A 6,000-nucleotide genomic window follows, 5' to 3' on the forward strand; every position below is an offset into this window, starting at 1 on the left:
TCGACCTCACGTTACGTGTTCATGGACGACCTTTTCGTCCTAACACCATTGAAATATGTTGGACTTCATTATTATATCCTTAAATCGGTCCGAAACGTCGGATAAAACCTGTTTGAATCTGAACAGTCGCCGTTTCAGATTCAGGCGAAGTTAAGGTTTACGCGAAGTTATTCTCAACTTCGCCAGTGGCTTAAGTTCGTCTTCAGCGAAGTTATCCACAACTTCGCTTGAAGCTTAATTTCGCCTATGGCGAAGTTATCCATAACTTCGCCTTGAACACAACTTCGCCTATTTCAAATTTTTAATAAGATTTCAGACGAACTTACAGATGAAGCGAAGTTGTTCCCAACTTCGCCTCACCTTTAAATTCGCCTTTTCTGTGTACATCACAACTTCGCACATGGTACGCAGCGAACTTGTGAGATGGTTATATGGTCTCTAACTTGATTTGTTTTATGCAGATATGGCTGCTGTTGGAGGTGCTGGCGGTGATGATGGTGATGAGCAACGACAATTCTTTCCAGCCCATAACCAATACATCACTTTGGATCCAGACGCACGAGGCGTTGAAGACTATAGGGAGATTATCACATTTCTCCAACGATCACGAGTTTTTCACGCGATCACTAATACACTACCCATATCTCTGCCTAACATTGAAGATTTCTGGCAGACGGTGTATTATGATTGCAGACCTGAGCCTCCGGTGATGCGAGCAACCGTAAATGGTCACAACATACAGTTTTCCTCGGAAGACATACGGTTGGCTCTGCAGTTCGGTGATGAAACGAGAGACGACCCAACGGAGTTCGTAGCTCCTTTCCGTGACGGAGCTTACTTGAGGATGGGTTATTCGGGTCCGCTGGGGGACTCGCAGAGGAGGAAAGGCTTTCTGCTGGATCAATGGCGCTTTCTGATGCATGTGTTAATAGTATGCATGTCCGGCAGAAAGGCAGGAACAGACGGGATGGGTGCGACGATGCAATCGGCCATGATTGCGCTGACTTACAACCGCAGATATTCTTTTAGTCAGCTAATCTTTTACGAGATTGATCGTCAGAGACGGGCGACGGCGCGCGAGCGTTTTATTATGTATCCTCGGTTTCTACAAATGATTATTAATCATGTCGCTCCGTCTATACCGCAAAGACGCCCTATCAGATACGTTGAGTGCGTAACAAAACGTATCTTTGCTCAGTGCAGGACGTCGAGCACTCGTAGCAACCCTGAGCGGCGTCCCAGGCATACTCCACTTTTCGGGTATCTCATCAACCCGGAGTATGTTCCTGCAGGAGGGGACGAGTTTAGGGATCCGCAACCACATCAGGCGGCAGCACCTCATGCTGTATCAGCTGCGCCTGTTGTATCTTCTGCTGCTGTGCCAGCTACTATATCTCAGGCTGTGTCCACTGCTGAACACGTTGATCTAGATGCTGCTTTTAGTGGACATGGTTTGTTTGATATGGATGTCTCGGGTCCTCAGTTGGTTGATGTTACTAGAAGAGCTACTTCGGTAGCTGACTCCGATTTAGACGAAACGTTTGCTGAGGCGAGACGGCTCATGGTATCTCGGGAAAGGATTACGGGAAAGAGGCCGAGAACTGTGGAGGAGGATGAGGATGAAGTGGATGAAGAGGAGGCAGTGCAGATTGTGCTTAGACGTTCAAGAAGAGAACAGAGAGGTATAGGTTCGGGAGCTGGAGAATCTTCAAGACTAGTACGTTTTGCTCCACCTGCCTTGTCTGGTATGTCTCTTATTACTACTACAGCACAGGTTACAGCGGTCGAGACGTCGGCCCCAGCAATTGTGTCCCTACCACCCCAACCGCTTAATCCACCGGTGGTAGTTGCACGATTTGTGGAGTCGACAATCACTTCTACTGCAGTGTTACCAAGTGTACCACCTGCGGTCACTTCTGCTGACGTCCCGCCAACTCCAACGCCTACTTCAGATTCCGAGAGGATTACATCACTAGAGCGGATTGTTGCTGATCAGACAAAGACCATTCAAAGCCTAGTGGAATCCAATCGACTACAAGCTGCCCTCCTGGTTGAACATGGAAGAATAATAGATGCCTTCAAGGATTACTTGGCATCTCAGGGGGAGAATACTTGTAGGGGCGATGAGTTGAGAACGAAAAGACGAGAAGATCATGACGATGATCCCAATGCACCTTCCGGTGCAGGTGATGAGCTGCCAAGAACCTCTCAGGCTCTTGGGGCTTCAACAACTGAGGGGGAGTCTACAAATGCAGCTGGTGATGATGTTGTAGTTGTGGATGACGACGCTGATGTTGAAGACGTTATCGATGCTTTGAAGGAGTTGGATGAGGAGGAGGACGATGAGTTGATGGATGATGACGACGTGTTGCCTATGGATGAGATTGAGAGGATTGGAGAACAGATTAATGTGGAAGATGTATTAGAAGAAGGTGAGATTGTGGATGATTCAGTGGAACATGAGATTCCAGCTGTTGAGAGATCAGAATTGGGGGATGAGAGCGTGATAGAAGATACAGTATGGGAGGAGCAGCCGAACTGGAAAGAAGGCTGTGCTCAGTGGTTTGTTAAAACCAAGAAGCCTGCAGTGCCAACGATGTTCAGAAAGACTTATAATATAAAGGGCTATGCAGAGTCAAAGAAGGGAATCATATGCTGGTTGTACGACAAAGAGCTGAAACTATTTGTGATCAAACGGTACGACGGCATTCAGTACTTTAAGAGATTATTGAGATCTCTGAATTCCTTACCAGAATGTGAGGTGAAAGATTTAGCGAGATTGGGGCTGATCAATAGAAGCAATGATGATATGGCAAGAATCATTAAGAAGATCGTATGGAAAGAAGCCATTAAAGACAAAAAGTTTGAACTGCTAAAGCCTCAAAAAGGAAAGTTGATAGAAGACAAAGATCGTGGAATGAGGGCTGACGGCAAACCATGGATGGTTATGAAGTATAAACCAGTCCGTCATTTGAAAGAAGTACCGATGAAAGTTATGCCCAAGAACGTCCTAAAAGATTTAAAATGGTGGTACGTAGATTGCGAGACAGCTGAGGCGGTAATGGAAGATGAGGATGAACAAGAAGTACTTCGGGTTTACGACCCGATGCATCTTGTTAATCTATCGAAGGCTGATCTGAAGGCGCTCAACGAGAAGAAGATCTTCTACATTCCTGCTTGGAAGGATCAAGCTAGGAAATATCAAGGGGTAGTGTCGGTATGTGTGAGAGAAGGGGCGCACGCGTAGAGGTGAAGATTACAAGACTCAAGATTTGAAGATCAAGATATGAAGCTACTGCCAAGGGGGAGTCTGTTGGTATATGTGTGTCAGTAGTTCATAGTCTAGCATTTGTAATCGAGTCTGTAATGTAATTATGTTTTGTTTATGATTGTTTTGTAATACGCGAAGTTGTCAACAAGTTCGCTATGGCGAACTTGTTGAATCAGCGAAGTTATGGACAACTTCGCCAATGGCGAAGTTGTCGTGTATAAAACTGTTTCGCTGAAACAGTTAGAGTGTTGGTTCGTTTTAGGGTTTGTTGCAGTTGTTCAGTGAACGTGTTCGTGTCATAGTCTGTAACAGTGACCGTGAGTCACGTGTTCGGTTATCAATATAACGTGGTTGAGTTATTGCTTGTGTGATTCTATCTCTACACTCGTAACTACCTGCGCAGGGATTCCGCACCTGCGTTGTTAGCGATATCCCGTGTACGATCCGTCCAGGAACCTACATTCATGATCACCACGGTGGAACTGACCTCGCCAGGCCGTTGGACACATAGCCCATCCAACATGCGTACAATCGATGCTAGCTAGCATCCCAGGAAAACCATGTTTTTCTGCGTGCACCTCATATATGCGTTGGATGTCATACGTTGTAGGTTTACGCAGATATCTCCGAGCGTAAGTCGATATGACTCCTACGTACAATATATATTACAAAATGTAATAAATATTTAATAAAAAGTAAAATTAATGTTTTTTACCTTGGCAGAAAAAATGAAGGGATTCACGTGCAACCCTTTTCGACATATGTAAATACTCATCCAAAGCGTCCGACGAGATGCCGTACGCTAATTGACGGATAGCAGCCGTGCATTTTTGAAGAGGGGTAAAACCGGGAAGACCCCTAGCATCCTCCCTTTGTTGAAAAAAGGGATACCGTGCCTCTAAATCACTCGCTATACGCGTGAACAATTGCCTGCTCATTCGAAAACGAGTTCGAAAATCCGACTCCGCGTATACCGGTTGAGGGCTAAAATAATGCCTCATCAAAGTATCGTTAGCACCCGATCGATCACGATCACGAGGTGGTGCTCTAACCCTCGGGAGTCGGGGTTGATGGGCTTGATTTTGCAAGAGATTGACCACGGTTGCGGTCAAAACTCCCCCTACATGAAGAAGCAAATCATCCTCTTCGGAGGAGTCGGAATCAGACGAGTACGACGACATTATTTTTAAAAAAAAAAATTGGGACGATGGGTTGTTTTTGGATTTTTTTTTTTAAAGTTATGGTAATTGATTTATATGAAATGGGTTATATATAGGAAAAAATTTTGGGTTTTATAAAGGAGTTTGGGATATTATATATGAGTTTGGAGATTGAAGTTGTGTTTGATACGGTTAAAATGGGTTGATTTAGGGGTATTATATAGGATTTTGTAAAGGTTTTTTTAAAAAAATACCCGAGCTCAACGGCTCTTCTGGGTGGGCCCACCAGCTTTTCCTCTCTCTTCTCCCGCGATCACCCTTGCGCCCGCCTGGAAATCCGCGCTCGCGCCCCTCTCGCGCCTCGGTGGTGTGGTGCTCGCGCCCGCGCCCCGGGGCGCGAGCAGATGGCCTCACGCGCCCCTTCTCGCGCTCCACACCCCTCAGCCTTATGGTGACAATAGTGGGGCATAGCTAATTTAAATAAATAGGTACAAGTCAAGATGTCCTAATCACATCACTTTGTTGATTGGGATCCAATCCACCATTGGAATGGGGTGGATCCATGTTCTGACTTCGCTCTTATGTTTTTATTCCGTTATTATTTTTCTAAAATAAACCATCTTAAGCATTTTCTTTGTCAGAAAATTGAAATGCAAGATTAACTTTTTAATTTGTTTATAATCTTGCATTTCAATATATATAAATTAAAAGGTTTTTTTTTTCAATTTAAAAAATAGATATTACATCAACATAGCAGGTAGGCGGGCAACAAGTTGCGTCGTCACCCCTTTCTGAATTGCAAACCCTAACCTGCTAAAGACATACCATGCCCCTTTGGAGTCGACACATTGCTATGCATAACCCGTTGGACCCTGGTTAGGATATGGATAGCTTCCGGTGCCAAGGAGCCAAAGGTATCAAAAGCCAGAGGGACAAAAACATGTTGGTTCTCTTCGCAGGCTTTAGCATGTTTCTCCACCTTCTTCGTTTCAGCCCTTTTCATTGTTTGCCAGCTACAAACCCATTATCCCTCAAACCAGCTAAAGGAGATACCCATGTGAGGTCAACACAAGCGTGTTTTCCCCCGGCCCAACCAAAGACGAGCAAATCTGCCGGTCGTAGAGTGGATCTCCCTTCCGTGGTAAGGAAGTTTACGGGGACTTCCTTTTTAGCTGTATCCCAGCTCGCCTTAAGATATCCCAAAGAACGTCTCGCACCCAATCATGTCGGTATTTGAACTCAGACATCTCCTTGCAATGAACCGCATGCTCTCTGAATTTATCCAGGCAAGCCTTACGGCAGATCGGACATGTTTCGTCTTCAGGGTACATTGGGACCATCAAACGGTACTTAAGAATGGCCCTATACTTGACCGCAGGCATGCTTTGGCCCAAGCCATCAACCGGGATAACGGTCAGAAAATCTTGGGCATGAGAACCTTGTAAGCATTCAATAACAGCCTTCTGTAGGGGGGACAATCCAAAAACTTTTCCCAGGCTCTGAGCGATTTTGCCAAAAAGGGTATTCGCCAAAGTTTTTTAAGGCTTTGGTGGGGCGGTGTCCTTATTA

The sequence above is a fragment of the Bidens hawaiensis genome, unplaced genomic scaffold (assembly GCF_021521415.1).
Source record: "Bidens hawaiensis isolate Kalapana, Puna unplaced genomic scaffold, B.hawaiensis_p1.1 tig00000296_1, whole genome shotgun sequence".
Taxonomy (NCBI): domain Eukaryota; kingdom Viridiplantae; phylum Streptophyta; class Magnoliopsida; order Asterales; family Asteraceae; genus Bidens; species Bidens hawaiensis.